Genomic DNA, 18,107 nt, shown 5'->3' with positions numbered 1-18,107 from the left:
GGGCTCTAGTATCCCCACACTCTGGAGCAGGGACTTGAAATTAGGATGTGCCTTTGGCCAGCCCTGTGAAAATCCAATCAAATTTGGTCATGTTGTAAGCATCGGTGGGGAGGGGGGTCACAATTCACAAATGCTTAGCAGAGACTTAAGAGTTTAAACAACTAGAATCTTTGGAGATTTTATCAGCACTGAGCATGCTCCAGCCCTGGGATAAGCAGAACTTTCCCTGAAATTGCTTTGGGTCCATGTGGGGGCCGGTCTTGGCCCTGGAAGCGAAAGCAGAGAGATTCTCTCCTGTGCTCTCAGTAACCACCCTACCGGGCCCAAGAAGCGTGAAGCTTCCTGATTCAAATGCAGAGGGGACACAAGATGGATCTGCAGGGCCTGGGGGAGTACATTGGGACAAGGAGCTTAGTGTAAGGGCAGACGAGGACTGGAAAGCGGGAGGAGGGGGACAACTGGGACTGGAAATTCAAGTGGAAGAGGGGGGAAGGCTGAGATCAGATGAGGAACAGAGAATGAGAGACTGGGAACAAGTTGGGTGGGGAGGCTGAGGTGAAGGGGAGACAAATCTTACAAGGACTCAAGGGGAGGGGAATTTTCTAGGCACATAGACTGGGACAAAGAGCTGAGGTGGGGGGGAGGGAAAACAGACTGTAAGAGGACTCTGGGGAGAGACAGACTGGGAACCAATGACACTGGGGAACATGGGCAGGGCAAAACTGTGGGCAAGGAGAGAAGTAGATTAGACAAGGAACAGGGCTGGTGGAAATGGGACTACTGGGGAAGGAGATTGGGACTGGGAGCCTGGATAGGGAAAGAAAGGAAAGGAAAGTGGGCCTGGAATGAAAAATCTGTGGAGCAAAACTGGACTGAGGCAGAGAATGGAACTGGGATGATGTGAGGAAGAAAACGGAACTGGGATGATGTGCCATGGATTTCAGAGTCCTGCCTCTTTGACAGGGAACTGGTCAGAATAGATCAGGCTTGGGAAGGGGGGAAAAAAATCAGGTCACACATGGTCACTAATTGTGTGTTCCTCATTTTTTAGGTGCCCAACTTGATATTGTGGGGTTGATTTGCAGAAAGGCTGAACACTCACAGCTGAAGCTGACATCAGTGGGAGCTGTGCCTGAATATGAAGGGCTATATAATTAAGTACTCCGGGGGGGGGGGGAATAAAATCGGGTCCTGTCCCAAACTGGGAACCCAAAATTATTGGATACTTTTTACTTTTATCTCTGTCCTCAGTTCCTCCTCTGTAAAGTGAGATTAACACTCCACCAAAGAAGTTTTAAGAAGATAAATTAACGTTTGTAAAGCACTATAGCAATGAGAGCCACAGAAAGACCGAGGAAATTAAAAATTCTGTGTAGAGCAGTGTTTGAACAGTATGCAGTGAGTAAGGCATGGAGCCACACATTGAACAAGAAGAAAACAAAATATTGAGTAGCTGCTCATTAAGTGTGCACTAAATGATTCAAGGGACCTGGGGGGGGGGGAACAAACACACACTAAGACTGGATACATACCGGTGAATGAATTAAGGATGCACAACCTTCCTTAATTCTAGCATTTATCTTTTGACTCCTTCAATTTACAACCTTAACAACATCCTTTCAAATACAGTTTGTGTATAATTTTATATTTAATCTCATTTTATTTATGTGTAACCATGCAGTAGATGTTCAAAAAAAGTCTGCCATATACCTGCACTGACAGATAATTTCCCCAGAAACTATATCCACTCATCTAGATATTTCCAATGCGCTCATCATGGTATTTGGGTAACACCACAACTAGATAAAGCCAACCATTGGCCTGAAAGAGCCCTTGTCCTAACAAATACTGCAAGAGTGCATTCTCACATTGCAGTGCATTACAAACAGCTAAGCCATAGTTCAACTGAAAAGAGTCTTTTTTAGAGAGAACAAAATAGTCATACACCAAAGAAAAACAAAGTTCATATATTTTACAGAAATTAAAGTTCTTGCAAAATACATATTAAAGTATGGCTTTAGACAAAAAATGGTTACCTACTTTAATGTAACTCTTGTTATTTGAGATGTGCTGCACGTGTCCAATCCACTGCAGGCATACGTGTGCACCTCATGCACAGTTGTCAAGAGAATTTTTTCCCTCAACAGTACAAATGAGGGTGGTTGAGTGCCCTCCACCGATGTGCACCACTGCATGCCAGTATAAGAGGGAAGTGTCGCCCCTGATCCTCCTCAGTTCCTTCTTACCAGATAGACTCCAACAGAGTGGGGAAGGATGGCAGGTTTGTGGAATGGACATGCATGTCATCTCGAAGACCAACAGTACGGAAAGGCAGGTAACCCTTTTAATTTGAGTGATTGCACATCCATTCCACTGTAGGTGACTCACAAGCAGATTAATGTGAGTCTCAGACTCTACCTGAACAGCAACTGTAGATCAACTTGTCTAAAACTAGCATTATTCTGGACTGACAGAAAACGGTATAATGAGTAGCAAGAGTGTACTGATTACCAGGTTGCTGCTCTGCAAATGACTTGAACAGGTATTTGCACTCGGAACACTGCTGAAACTTCTTGCACTCTAATCGAATGAGCTAATGCTCTAAGGGGTGGTATGTCATTACCTAATTGGTAGCACCAACAAGAGGAAATCCAAGAGGAAATCCCAACTTGAAACCAGTTTGCCTTTCATCCTGTCTGCAACTGCAGCAAATAACTGCACTGAACACCTAAAGGGTCTAGTGTGGCCCAAGTAGAAAATAACTGCTCTCCTCACATCCAATGAATGAAGCTTCTGTTCATCAGGAAAGACATTGGTAAATACATTGCCTGATTAATGTGGAAACTAGAAGCCACCTTTGTCAAGAATTCTGGGTAAGGGCAAATGTAAATTTTAGCCTTATGGAAAATTGTATAAGGAGGGTCTGGAAACCAAGGCTCCCAGTTCACCCACTCTCCTTGCTGAGGTTATCGCTACCAAAAACGCCACTTTCTTAGAGGGGCGGAATAGGGAGCAAGCCACAAGAGGCTCAAAGAGAGGCCCCGTTATTTTGTTAGCGCAAGGTTGAGATCCCATGGGGAAAACAGGTTTCAGAGGGCCTAGAGCCCATGGAAGCTTATGCCCCAATAAATGTTAGTCTAAGGTGCCACAAGGATTCCATGGAGAAACAGGTTCTTGTATTGGAGGGTATAGTCTGTACAACCCTTTTAGAAATCTAATAGTTATGGGGTTGGGGGGAAAAAAAGTTATTTACTACCTACCCACTGGAGGGTGGAATACCAAAATCACTCCAATATACTTTAATGGAACTGTTAGGCCTTGCTGTTTTTAGGTGCAATAGATAATCCAAAATGTGGTTAATGAAAGCATGTACTGGAGACACACATTTCTCCGCTGAAAACAGCTAAAAAATGTTTCCATTTGGCCAGACAAGTATGCCTAATGGAAGGCTGTCTGCTATAAAGCAGCACCTTCTGAAATGTTCTTCAAACCAGCCATTCTCAATGGTGCTTGCCAGGAACCAATCATACTGTCAAGTGGAGGGCCTGTAGACTGGGATGGAACAGACAGCCATGCTCCTGAGAAATCTCATCTGAATCTAATGGGAGGGGTAGAGGAAGCTTCACTAATAATGCTAACCGAGTTGAGAACCAGTGTTGAGGTCATGCTGCTGCTATATGCCTACAGCAAGCATGATCCTGCTTGCCCTTGAACAGGACTCCGGATAGTAATGGTATCAGAGGAAAGGCCACATACAACAGGGAATTCATCCATGATAGCGGGAAAGCATCCATCAAAGCCCTAGTGCTGTGACTCCCCCTCCCCCCTTGGGAGCAGAACTAACGACATTTTTCCGTCGACCCTTGTTGAAAACAGGTCCACGTGGGGAACTCCCCACAACTGGAAGATGGGCCTGGCCAAAGCCAGATGAAATGACCACTGAAGACCTTCTTAAGCGATCCGCCAACTACTCCCAAGGCAGAATTGCCTTCTGGCACAGTTGGGAAGAATGTGGCCCCTCCCTGTTTGTTAACAGAGAATATAGAAACTATGTTTATGTAAACACTAACAGATTTCCCGCCGAGAACACGGGGACAGAAGGCTGAGCAGGCTAGATGGGTAGCACATACAGTAGAACCTCAAAGTTACAAACTGACTGGCCAACCACAGACCTCATTTGGAACTGGAAATGCACAATCAGGCAGCAGCAGAGACAAAAAGGAGCAAATACAGTACAGCACTGTGTTAAATGGCAAAAAAAGGGAAAATTTAAAAAAATATTTGACATGGTAAGGAAATGGTTTGTGCTTGTTTTACTTTAAAAAAAGTTTAAAGCAGCATTTTTCTTCTGCATAGTGAAGTTTCAAATCTGTATTAAGTCAATATTCAATTGTACATTTTTGAAAGAACCATAACGTTTTTGTTCAGAGTTACCAACAACCTCCATTTCTGAAGTGTTTGTAACTCTAAGACTTAACAGATTTATGTGGGCATAAGCTTTTGTGGGTAAAAAACAAAAAGCTTATGCCCAAACAAATGTTAGACTTTAAGGTGCCACCGGACTCCTCGTTTTTGTGGATATAGACTAACATGGCTACCCCCTCTGATACTTTTAACTCTGAGGTTCTACTGTAGTTTCTAGATGTTTGTACGAGTCCTCAGATCCTGTGAGGGCCACATCCCTTGCGCCTGTAGGATTCTGATGCGCGTTCCCCCCAATCCAGAGACAAGACATCTGTGAGCGATGGCTGCACAGAAATGAAAAGGACTCCTGTAGAAATGTTCTGAGGACCTGTCCACCAGTCCAGAGAGGACAAAATTAGTTCTAGAACAAGAAATAATCTGTCTCGACAATGACAATGGGGAACACAGACTGAAGGCAGCCAACCCTGAAGCTCCTGAGGCGCAGTCTGGTGTGTTGTGCCAGAGAGGTACACGCTACCATCTGCCCCAGAAGTCTGAGGCAAATGTGTGCTGTAGTAATAGGATATGCTTTTAGATTCAATAAAAGGGTTTGGCGCACTTGGAATCTTGAATGGGGCAGAAACACTCTGGTTTGTATAGCACCTGGGAGTGTTCCAATGAACTCTATTCTTTGCACAGGTTTTAGAATTGATATGTCTTAACCGACTAAGACCAATGCATTGAAGGTGGCCAGAATGATTGCCATGCTGGACAGCACTTGGAAGTGAGACTGGCCCCTCACCAACCAGTCACCCAAGTAAGGGAATACACAGTTTCCCAGTCTTCTCAGATATTCAGTTACTGACTCCACACACTTTGTGAAAACAAGAGGGGTTGTTGATAGCTAATGGAACACATTACCAATTCACAGTGCTTCCATTTGGCCTACAAACTTGAGGAACTTGGAGCAGTCTGGACAAATCACTGTATGGAAGTAAGTGCCCTTTAAGTCAAGGGCAGCATACCAGTTGCTCTGTTCCACGGAAGGAATGAGGGGAGCTAGGTGTAACGATGCAAAACTTTACTTTCTTAGACCTAAAATAGGTCAGACTGCCTTTTGCTTTAGGAATAAGTAAGTAGAGGAATAAAAACCCTTCCCCCGAGGAATAGAGGAACTTCCTCTATTACTCCTGCTAGAAGGAGAGATTGGACCCTCTGTTGAAGAACAGTCTCATGAGACTGATCCCTGAAGAGAGACTGGGGACAAAAACAAATTCAAGGGATTACCCCAGATCCACTATGCTTAGCTTGCACGATCCAATATGACATGAGTCCAAGTATGGAGGAAGTGGGATAAACAACTGGCAGGAACAGATCGGTCTGCAAGTATTGGTATGCTGCCCTTGACAGGCCTGTCAAAATGCATGTTTAGACTGTGCTGTTGGTCGAGAGGAACCTGCTGTTGCACGATGGGGGGGGGGGGGGGGGGTGTGATCACCTCCAGTAATTCCTGCACCTTTTTCTCAGCAGGTCTTGGGGCCAAGGTATAAAGCTCTTATATCTATGAGCCTACTAAGACTGGAATCCTCTCCTCTTCGTTGCTCATGTGTAAATTCCACGGGATTTCAGTGCTACCCTTGAATCTTTTAGGCTACGCAGCTTATCGTCTGTCTTTTCCAAAAAGTGGGATGGACTCTCAAATGGCAAATCCTGGATGGCCTACTGTACTACAAGAGGGAGACCAGAGAATTACAGACATGAACACCACCTCAAAAATAACAGATGCCATGGAACAAGCTGCTGAGTCTGCTGCATCCAAACTGTTTTGATGAGCTGTCCTTTACACCAGCTTACTCTTCTCTACCATAAGAGTGAACTCTCACCTGGAGTTCTCTTGTAGCTTAACTTCATTATGTGTTCCCATAGGGCGAAGTTGTTACAACTTAGGAGAGTTTGCTGATTAGCAATTCTTTGCTGCAGCCCTTCTGTCAAAGTTTATGACCAAACAGGTCCAGCCTCTGATTCTTTACTCTTTGGAGTCAATGCAGGGAGACCCTGCCTCTCCCGCTACTCAGCTGCTGCCACCACCCAAGAGACAAGGGGCAGGTAAGAGAAGAGGTCTTTGAAGGCCTTAGAAGGACATAGTATCTCCTCTCTGTCTATTTCAATGAAGGCAGTAGAAGGGGTCTGCCAAAGCATTTAAACTGGTTCCAGAATTGCTTAATCAGAAGCACCACTTGGGAGGGTCCCGCAGAAGCTAAAATGTCTACTGGCTTGTGGGATTTCTGGTGAACCTCTTCTGCTTGAATATCTGAGTCCTTTTTTAAGCAGTTCTTTGTGAGCCCTGTAATCCTCTGGTGCTGGGGGGAAAAAAATTGCTCACAGTTTCTACAAACTCATCTGGAGATGAGGAAGGACACACACCAGGACACTGAGGCAATGATTGATCTGCCTCTTTCAGTGGAGAAGCCATCTAAGCAACTGCCAGTTGCATGGTACTGGTTATCTAAGAACCCAGTCTGTGGTACTGATGAACCTGGTGCACCCTCGAGGAAGTCAAGTCAGACAGGTGAGGAGAGGTTCTATCAAGGGGAGGGACACCCCATAGTGTCCAGAACGGCCACAGACCTGGTGGTGGGCCCCATTTCTGAATCTGACAAAGATGACTGAGTCCTGCAATCACGGTGGAGCAGAACCAGTGTGGACAGGAGACAAGTAAGCCAAACCCAGAGGTGGCATTACCGGGCATATTAACTGCGGCTTGCCCTTGGAATATACTGGCCTCCTAGGTACCAGAAGTAGCATTGATATTTGAATGTTCTTGTGGGGCTAGAGTACGGATTACAGTCACGGATACCATCTGAAACCCCTCCTGCATAGATGGGGACACTGGTACAGAAAGGTTAAGTAATTCTTTTGTAGAAGCATATGCTTGTGCTGGCATCAATACCAGGACTGGGTCTTGGGTCTAACAAATAGAAACTTCAGGGGTTGGCCTCGATGGACCTGGCACAGGTTCTGGAGTTGACTAACTTGTCTTTGCAGCAGAGGAACACTCTAGGGAAAGCTTCCCCTCAGAGTCCCTCCCAGAGATCTTGCTTTTAGCTGGATGAGGTACCGGGTCCTTCTCAGATCGGAGTCTCTTCTTCGGTACTGGAGACATAGAACTTAGTGCTGAAGACATCTTGGGAGGCACACTCTGCTCCAATATCGCCATACTCTGAGTATGTTCTGAACCGGACAGCTTCTATGGAGGGCAAAGTGCCACCTCCATAAGGAGACACTTAAGTTTTGCTGCTCTGTCTTTGAGCGAGCCTTAAACCCTCTGCAAATGTGATACTTGTCACTGATGTGGGACACCCCCAGACAGAAAATTCAGGCAACTGGGGTGCAGGTCACTGACTGGCATCGGTCTGGCATACAACCAGCAGGACTTGGTCCCCAGAGAGTGAGGCATAGCTCTAATATCAAAAATAAAATTGGGTAAAACCTCTAACTACTAAGTGAGAAACATACCACAGATAAAGAGTGAAGGAAATAAACTTGCAAGAGCAAGTCTGGAAGCACTTCAACAACCATCATTGGCAGTCAGTAGGAACCGAGTGGACTCAGGGGCAGCTCTGCCCTCTTATACCAGCAGGCAGTGGTGCACAGTGATGGAGGGCACTCGAGCTGCCCTGACCAGTACTGCTGAGGGGAAAAGGTCCTCTGACAATTGTGCCAAAGGCGCGCGCGCACACACCTACTATGGCATAGACATGTAAAATTACTCTAAGAAGAATTATTGTTCAAAGCCATACTCTGATTAGTTAGTTTGGCCTTTCTGGTGATTTGAGATTAATGTACCAACTACTAATGAATGCAACACTGGTACTGCTCATCACTGACAAATGAATTAAATGCACATAACTGGAAGTCACTCAAACATGGTTTATCTTCCAGTCATTCATCTCTGAGCTTCCTTGTTTAAGACCATTTTGATAAAGAAAAGTGTACACTTAGGAACAAGTTTAACTTCACATATCTGAGTCATCCCACTGACCTGAAACAGACTATTCGCATGAGTGAAGTTCAGCATGTGCCTCAATCTTTTCAGGATCGAGTATCTCTAACAATCTACTTAAGCTTCCTTTAACTTCCACTGCCATATGGTCTCCTGTATTGAAAACTGGAGGCCCCCAGCCCTGCTCCCTTTATAGTTCTAACTTTTTCTCTGAAATTTTTTTAAGCATAGTGAAATTATTTTCCTTTCAATCCCCAAACACACTACCATTAAATGATCAAAACTGTCCGCTATATTTTTGATGTACTTCAGTAGCACTAAAACATGTCAAAGATATGCATTTCTTTACTATTGATGCACTGCTCTGGTGGTTGGCAGCACAAACCAAAGGCATGAATCAACAGCCAAACAGAGCTAAATAAAGCATAACTGCAATGAAGTCAAAGAAGCTTTGCAAAAAAAAAAAATATATATATATGGCCTATAGAATATACCTTGCTGCAGTTTACTGCTTAGTTATCCATACATCTTCTCTATCATAATGGCACTACTTTCAGGCCTAGTAAGCCCCCGGCAATGTTAATCACCTAACTAAAAAAACCTAATCAAGTCTGCAGTATTATTGCATGACCTTCCTTGCAAGTCTTTTGAAAACAAAAGATCTAGCTTTAAAAGTACACTAGTTATACTGCAGGTAGTGAAAACAAAAAACAAGTATTGTGGAAACCATGATTTGAACATTTTTTTTAATCAAATAACGTCTAATACCTTGAATCGGCAATACAGGAGAAATTTATCTGTGTAGCTGTTTTTCTATGATCTGGCTAAACAAGTGCTGAAAACAAGAGTTTTTGTTCTTCCTTCCTTAGTCAGGCAAGGTGCAGATTGTCCCAGTGAAGATATTTTGCATTCTTGCAAGGAAGGGTGCATCCTTCTCTTTATTCCTGTTGAGTTTTCCACAGCTGAAAACAAATTAGTTAATCCATGATCTACTTTATCCTGGAATTGTCACTTAATTGTTAATAGTGAAAACTCTGTATTCCTCCATTGAGACTTAGAGGCTTTCTTGTACTCTTACTCTGGTTGGGTGTCTGCAATGGTGTCAGATCACAGAAGAGGTAGAAAGGTTCATTTTTCTGAGACTCGCTGCCACTAATGCAGATAAGAGTTGGGACTAGAAGTCCACCACACAAGAAAATGTAAACCTGGGCAACAAAAAGGGGAACAAGCAAAGGTGGCAAGAAGAAGGAGGAGGAGTCAGGTAGGAACTCTGAGAAATATTCTTGGCATCCAGTGACCAAATGCAGTATCAGTTCAGGTACAGACATTTAAGACCACAGAGTTTTGGAAAATGGGGAAGAATCACCAGGAGGTAGCTTTGCACTGTTCCTCTCTCTATTCTCCTAGCCTAGGATGCTTGAATGGGGAATCTTACACATTCCCAGGCACACCAGCACTTTGGCTTTGTAGGCTCTGGATACCATTCAGGGTCCATTTGGTTAGACAATCTGAAAATGTGGCAGCTCCATTTATGACCTTCAAATTGAATGAACAGGGCTTCTGACTTCCTCTGGAGACATGATTTAGGCTCTCCTAATATTAAAACAAAATACAAGTATCTTGCTATTTAATTTATAAAGGCAACAAAAGTAAATAGCTATACCCTTATGTGGAAGCAGGGGAAAAAGATCACTTTTGGTAGGAAGCTGAGACAAGTGCAAAGTACCACCTGGAGAAAAGTAATAAATAAGCAGTGTATTCCTAGGTTGAACAGCAAAAGAATAAAGAATGGAGTACTGATTTAGATCTCCTAGGGTGAGGTATTTGATGCAGGACATTGATTCCTTTGTGGAAAAGAAATCTTCCTTGAAGATACATTATTAATTGGTCAAGATTAAAGAATTTAGCTTCCAGACTCAGATCTCACAGCTGAACTTGTTTGCAAATCAGCAAGTCTATTGTAAAACTGTTGGCTCTGGAAACATGAAGAGCAGATGGGGGGGAGGCGAGGATACTTCTGCACAACTGACCAAAAGAACCAGTTTCCTGTTGGGCTCTACTCTTCAATCCCCTTGCCAATTGGGCTAGGCCACTACAGACATACCATCCGTTCAAAGTCAGATGTCCTGTGGTGCTACATGTTTGGAAGACAGGACAACCAGCATTAGTATGCTTACCTAGATGATGAAGCGAAGGGCCTAGGTCATCCTGGCGCCTAAGTGGATTTCCAAACAGCCTGCTGGTTTCTGTTATAACATGCAGTCAGTCCAATTATAACCAAAAAGACACTTCTACCATGTCTGGCTGTTCAGTGATTAAAGTATCACAGAATGAGAGGGACTAAGAAGAGATCGTACTGACAGGAAGAGTTGCAGCATTTGAAGTCTGGACAGCGTACAGCACCAAATCCTCAAGCCTGAAAAGGTGACTTGAAGCTCTGGGGGACTGGTGTAGTTGAAGACTGAAACTATCTGGTTTGAATGGATCAGTTTATTCCACCCTCTTCATGAGGGGAAAAAAAATTTTCTACTTTGATGTCTTATCGGAGTCTCCAGAAAAAGATTTACTGCAGAAGTATCAGTCAACATTCTCCCTCATGCCCATTCCTGTTTACCACTAAGCTAGTTAACTAGAATATACTGAAAGTTCTGTTCCTTCACAGAAAGGGAACTGGATGAGTAAAGTGTCTAGGTAGGGCCCCATCAACATCTCCCCTTTTTGAAGGGCTACAACTGTCGTCATCATCATGATTGTGGTTCAGGTTCTGCAGACAGTGTTTAAAGGGGAGGGAGGGAATAAAAAAATATACTCCTGGTATACCATACTTTAGGAACACTGGTGCTGTAATGATAGAAACTTGACAGTAAGCTTCCCTTAAGTTGATAGGCACTGTAAAATCCCTATGTTCAGTAACCCATGTTCACATGGCACAGTTTCCAGCCCAAACCTCTAGTCTTTAATAAAATGATCTCTTTGAGGTTCACAACCATTATAATTCACCTTGAAAGCTGTTTCTCCAAAAATTAAATGGGATAAAGCTGGCTCCCAGGAGCTACTCATATGGAAACAGGAACATGGCTGTGCTGATGTCTTGGAGCTTTGGCAGAAAAGGAAGTTTTTCCTGTTTTGGAAAAAAAAGTGTCATTCTGTCAAGTACCTTTTCTTCAAAACTAGAAGGCATCACTGACTTGAAATAATTTTTGCCCAGATTCCATCAAAACAGCCAATTTATTCTCAATGAAATCTGATTAAAGTAGTCAACTGCTAAAATTGATACTCATTTAAAAAAAATTCCCAAAACTTGAGGTGACACGGATAATTTGTGAAAAGGATAAAATGAGAGAATTCCATAGAAACAGCCCTGAGGGCATAGTCTAGTTCCTCCACAAAATATGTGGGACTACTGAAGGGAAGGGCAATGAGCTTTAGTTTAAAAGAAAAGCTCCATCCCCCACGTGCCAGAAAATCCAGTGGACTACAAATGAGATGGCCATAACATTGTTTGGCAGCTTTAGAAAGTCCAGAGCTATGTCAATTACCACATTAAAAGCCAGTAGGTGTTTTATAGAGTATTTTCTAGATTATTTGGATAAAATGAAGTGTATGTCAGGAAGAACTACTTAGAAAGTATAAAGGAACAGTTAAGCTATGATAAGCACAGCTGCAGCAAACTCAATTCCTGATGGGCACCTTTCAATTGTCTTTCTGAAGACATGTTTTGTGAGGTCTGAAGCCTTTTTCTGCATTAGGACAGCAGCAGCCATGAGCCAAGGAGCAGAACGTCTCATCCTGACACTCCATCTAAATTACATCAAAACAATGAAATATTGGGCTGTTAAGAAGGTGCTCCTGTCCCAATAGTACCCACCATCACCAGATAAAGAAACAAATCTTAAGATGTTTAAAGAAAACTTTGTTTGATAGCATTCTGTCTGGCAAGGAACCACTTCTCAAAAGTTGTGAATGTGTAATCTATAGTTCTTTATTGTTTTGTTTTTATGGTCCCTATTTCTCTATTGTTTAACTGCATGGTTTGTCTGTTGCATGACTAATTTTGCAAGATTTAAATCAACTAAGGTGGTGGGGTATGATTGGATAAAATATTGTTTCGTAAGGGGCTAGAATTGGTTAAAAATACGGTTTTGTAGTACTTTAGTTTAAAATGATTGGTTAAGGTTTAGCTAAGCAGGACTCAAGTTTAACAACGTAAACTGGGGTCCAAAAGGAAGTTCTTTGGAACCAACTCCAGGACACAACCCAAGATCAGAGCTGCCAGTCCTCAATACCCTGCCAACTATATCATGCAGACGCTGGAGTCTCCAGATGACCAGATCCTGACTGGCCACTAGGAAAAGTTCATCTGCCTTATTGGGAGTGGTGATCATTATATATGCTTAGCATATGCATTCTGTTTTGGTAACTGTTAATAAATAGAGGCTAAGGATATTGCTGTGTAAGGCTCTTTCATTGGTAAAAGGCCCCGCAAGCCCACAGAATATTATGCCCTGAGCTCTAGAAACTGGGTAAGGATGGCCCTGTCTGCTCAAAAAAATGTTCAGAAGTTAGCTGTTTTCACTGAAAACTTTTATAGAACACCAGAATGTAGTTACATTTTAATAATGTTGCCAATCCTTCCCTTCTGATAAGGAAAGTACTGAGGGTAGTGGCTATATGGGATCATAACTGTATTCTTTTTAGCAATGGTCCTTAGTTTGGAAGATCCTAGCTTGGGTCATTTATCTATATTTGATAAGTGATTAGTACTTTTATGGCTATTGATTTTTTTCCCATTTTTCTAGTTTTAGTTTATTGTATAACAGACTAATAGAAATCTACAAATGAAACGATAGCCATATCTCGTGTTTTTCTTGAAAATGTCCTCACTCAAGATTAAAACAAAAAAAACACACACAAAACATGGAAGACTGAGTATCAAGAAGGCAAATTGCATATAAGTCTGAGTCAAAGGAAAAAAAAAAAGTCACCTTCTGCCACTAATCAAATGTACTAAAAAATTTGTATTCTACTAGGTATTTATGTAGCTTTTTATTACAGAAAATAAAAATATCACAAGTCACTGAAAAACAAAGCTTAAAGCATCTTGTTACCTTCTTGGTGGAAGTTTATCTCCCTGTGCAAGTGAGTTGTACTTAGCAATTCAACATACAACACCATTTTTATCTTGAAGTTGTGCATGTGCATTGGTTCATCCATAGTTACACATCTTCCATCAGCTAATGCAGAAGTGACACTGGAAACTTACAGCTGGAATAAATACAGAGGGAAAGGAAAATAAAAATTAGCTCCCTTATGAGTAAACAACCATAGAACATTAGAACTGGTCCTATGAAGAACTTTTATTAACCGTAAGCAAGAATCAGTTTGAGCCTTGGCTCCTGTTACAGATTAGGAGTCAGACCAAACACTTTGGAATTTAAGTGCTTGTGTGTCTATGCTCCTGTTTTAATTATTAAAAATTCTTCTCCAAAATCTGGTGACTTATCGACAGCAGACTGCATTATAATTCAGGGTGCATGTTAGAGAATGATTTCTCCAAGGCCAAGGGCCAGAATAAAGTAACAACATACCAGAGACAATGCACTTGGGCATAAAAGGACATGGGTGCAAAAAAAATAGCTGCTGCACTTGAAAGCTCACAGCCCCTTTGTCACTGGCCTCAACGCAGGATTTTTAGTACTAAGGAAGGATTCAGATGTCCTGCCCGCAAGAGCACTGTGGTGGGTACCACAACAGGGTAAAAGGGGCAGGGGGGAAAGGAAGTTAATAAGATGTATGGAAGAGCAACCTACTTACTGGACAAATAAGAAGGGAAACAGTCATAACATTTTGTTAACTCAGGGGACAAGACAGACATACTTTATAAAGGTACACATTTGCATCCGTCAAATACCTTCCCTCTTCCTGATCCACTGCTGTCATAACTAAACAGAAATTTAAGAATTCTGATGACTCTTGCATACAAGTCCTGCCATTTTGCATATATAAGACACAGTTATTTTTCAGTTCCCAATTTTAGAATTAATGATCAAACCTATCCTCATTTTTGCAAAGCTAAGAATGGCTGGAAATGCAGAGAGCTTGAGCAAGGCCCAAGACTTCAGATCATTTAAAAGCGACGACTACTTTTTACCTTAATATTTATATTTTGTTCAAAAAAAAAGGGGGGGGGGTGGAGGGGGGTGTTGATAAAACAGAAATGTTTGCCAGATTTTTCTAATTTCAAGACTAATGTATTCTTTTTTTTTAAAACATAAGCCTTTTTCTGTAGAACTGTAGTCCCAAAAGGCAGCAGCATTACTGCCTGTGCAAGAGAAAGTGAAACTGACTGGTTTATTTTCATTTTCCAATCTGAATAAAATGCAAAACAGCACTAATTTTCTGGGAATACAGAAAACAAAATGCCTACACGTTTTCCTGATTTTTAACTACACTTACATGTGCACTGGGCTACATAAACTGCTTCAAACACAGTTTCACAGTTCAACATGAGTAAAATTTAGCAAAACAGTGCAGTCACATAAGGCCATCACCATTTTTGTAGTTGCAAATGAATTTTGCCACTTTTGTGCAATTTCCATTTTATATTTTACTCCCATTTGGATCCCTCAGATTTGATCCACAAGTCAGTTGACAGATCTCTTGAAAAAACTGAATTAGAACATTTCATTCTCAATCATAATACTAAACTGAAAACCTTCCTTTGCAGTGGACACAGTGAAAAGTATCTCACCATATGCTGAAATCCAGCCTTTCCACTGGCAATACTGTTTTAGAAGTTTTATTTGGAGGTGAGTGGGACAAAAGAAAAATATCCAGGGAAATAAAAGAAGAAAATCTAAGGTTCTGATTAGACCTATCTGTAGCATTCAGCCCTGCAATTCCCCACTCCTCAAATACACTTTGCCCTTTTCACAATTTTGACCTTGGTGATGATTAGCATCACATTTTGAGGAATAGCTGATATAAAACACTAATCAAAACCAATGCCCGCTAAAACATTAACAGAAATGAAAGCTGTTGTGCCCACCATGTGGAAATAGTCATATTGTATTAAGAATCCTCAAGAATACCAATGCCAATCTCCTCCCCTGCTTGTTTGCTCCATGCAGATACTAGCGTTCTACATCTTGCTTCTTAAAACATAACCAAAAGACATAGGAGACTCCCTCAAGCAGAGCTGCCCCTTATGTCCTTATTTATGGGTAGAGCCCCAGGGGATGCCACCTGCAGACCTGCACCAGTTCAGGTCCCTCAGTCATTTGTTTGGTGGGGTGGGGGTCCTCCCTGGATATTTCATTTTAAGGTTGTGTTTCCAGCTCTATTTTCCTAGCCCAACCACACCCTCACCCACTAATTTTAAGGCTCTATGGCTGTGTCCACACCAGACTTTCTGGGGGAAAATCTCCCGCTCCTACATTACCACCAGTGCAAACTCACTGGTAAAAATGCTAGTATAGACAAGGCACCAAGGGGCATTAACCACTTAACTACCCTCCAATCAGGTCCACATATTAAACATGCCAGCAGCAGCCCCTGGAGGCTTGTCTACACTAGCACTGGCCCATTACATAGATGATGGGTCTTAAGTAGATGTAATCCAGTCTCTTGTGGTGGGGGCATTAGTCTCCCTCCCGCTCTCCACCCAGGGTTACTTTTAAGGTTCAATTCAAAAGGCATGTGTTAGTCGCTGCGCCAGACCCATTTCCAGGTGTGGGTGCTACAGGCGCCCCACAATGATTTTTGGGGAAGGGGGGGGTTCCTCACAGTCTCTCCCCGCCTGGGGATTAATGGCAAAACTGGACATGGGGCTAGTAACGTCTCCCCACCCGGTAGCCATTCCCAGGCCCCCTCGCCCTAGGGGGAGCCTCGGCCCCCGCTAGCAGAGCCTGACCCACCCCGTGCGGGGCCACAGCGCGGCGGCGCCCCCCAGCTCGGCCCTGGCAGAGCTCCCGGCTGTGTGCGGCGAGGGAGGGGGACGCGCCCCCCTCGGCGCCGCAGCCCGGGCTCCCCCCGCTGGCGGCCCGGCCGGGAGCTGACGGGAGACAATGGACACGATGACTTCACCCGCCAGTAATGTGAGGAGCCGCCGCCGCCGCCGCCGCCTCCGGCTGCCAGGACGCTGCTCCGCTGCCAGCGCCCGGGGCAGCGGGGATCCCGCCCGGGGCCTGGGGACGCGCTACCTGCCCAGCCTCTCACTTACCGACCCCGGCCCGAGGGGCCCTGTCCAGAGGCGGTTCCGCCCGCGCCTCCCCGGCGCTTCGGGCGGCTCCCTGCCGGGCACGCCGCGGAGACCGCGTCCGGGCCGCTCCCCGGGCAGCAGGGGCCCCTGCAGCCGCGCCAGGCCGGCCCCCGGACCTTTAACTCGGCAGCCGCCGCCGCGACCCCGCTGCGCCCGGCCCCGCGCAGGAAGCGTCTGTGTGTGAGGCGGGAGGGGCAGGAGGCGGCGCTGCCGGGACCGGGGCGGGCCGAGCTGGGCTGCGCCGGGCCGGGCCGGGCCGCTTGGTTTCCGAGCCCCCACCCCCGCGCGGGGCTCACCTCACACGCGGCGGGGCCCTTTGCCCCGAGGCCCTCGTCCTGCCGCCTGGCTGCGGGCGGGGTAACGAGCTGCTGGGACGGGCTGTTTTCATGCCGAGCCAGCCCCCCACCGCCGCCACACACACACTGAACAGCTCCCCTGACTTCCCATCGGGGTGACTTGTTGCCTGCCACCCCTCACAGCGGAGGCCTCTTGCCAACCCCAGGCATTCAAAAGCCAGGAGCCCCCCTTCCCCCGAGCACACTTACCGTTGGGCTCAAATCAGGAGCTGCTAGAAAATAAGCAGTTTGGGATTCCTTGTATTTGCCTGCTGCGTCTTGGGACCCTACTTTATCTTCTTAAGTCTCTCCCCACCCCCACCCCCATTATGAAGAGGGCTAAAACCACCCTGATTTGTTTAAAAACAAACGCTCACGACTCCAAGAGCTGGGGCTTTAAAGGAAAACACCAAATATCCTGAGATCCATGATAAAAATCACAAGAGTTGGCGGCGCTCCCCGTCTTAAAGAAGGAAAAGCCTGTGCATGCATCCATCCAACATCACTCCCAGGCCACCCCCACTTAGCACTCCACCCAGCTTTTGGAACCAGAAGACTGTCTTGTCATGACTTGTCACCAAGTAATAGCTTGTTGCTGTTTTAAGGCAGCCTGGGTGACACAGCATTATGTCGCAATACCATACCACATTAGTTGGTCCCACTAGACAAACTCCAAACAAGAAAGTGCTAACCCATTTAGGAGATTACCGCTCCCAGCATGTGATGCTCCATCTCCAGCCAAGCAGCCTGGAGCTCCTTTGTAGAACTCCATAGGCTGCATTTTGGCCACCCCTGCTGTCACTGAAAACAAAGGAGGAAAGGGAGCAGTTTAATTTATTTGCAAGAGGATTTAGGGCAATATTAATGTTAATTTATCCAAGCATGAAACTGATTTACTGAACTAGTGTGCAGGGACTTCACAGTTTTGCTGGCAGCAGCACCACCAACACAAAGTAATTATTTACTATTCTGTGGACTTCATACCCATTAAAACGTAAAAGTGCAGTGAGAAGAATGAACTATTGGAGCGTTTCTGTAGGGCAACATTGTTGAGTGCTGATTAGCACAAACTACATGTAGCAAAATACAGACTTTTCCTTCATTT

At 44.4% G+C, this 18,107-nt stretch overlaps 1 protein-coding gene across 7 annotated transcripts in view; it reads right to left on the bottom strand.

The window, feature by feature from the left end:
* RNF19A (ring finger protein 19A, RBR E3 ubiquitin protein ligase) overlaps positions 1–17,786 on the bottom strand; it is a 91,815-nt gene extending 74,029 nt beyond the window's left edge. For 2 of the 7 annotated variants that reach the window (XM_084621861.1, XM_084621863.1), the window contains exons 1-3: positions 16,629–16,864; positions 13,516–13,672; positions 11,408–11,528 (exon numbers count right to left, since the gene is read on the bottom strand). The gene's annotated coding sequence lies outside the window, so the exon portion shown is untranslated. Of the gene's footprint in view, positions 1–11,407; positions 11,529–13,515; positions 13,673–16,628; positions 16,865–16,963; positions 17,103–17,212; positions 17,303–17,694 lie in introns of those variants that run through there. The other 5 variants (XM_084621864.1, XM_084621860.1, XM_084621865.1 and 2 more) reach the window with 4 other exon arrangements.
* Between the last annotated feature and the right edge of the window lie 321 nt (positions 17,787–18,107).

This window comes from Lepidochelys olivacea (assembly GCF_965140295.1).
Source record: "Lepidochelys olivacea isolate rLepOli2 genome assembly, chromosome: 2".
NCBI classification, from domain to species: Eukaryota; Metazoa; Chordata; order Testudines; family Cheloniidae; genus Lepidochelys; species Lepidochelys olivacea.
This window is presented reverse-complemented; position numbering and strand designations above follow the sequence as displayed.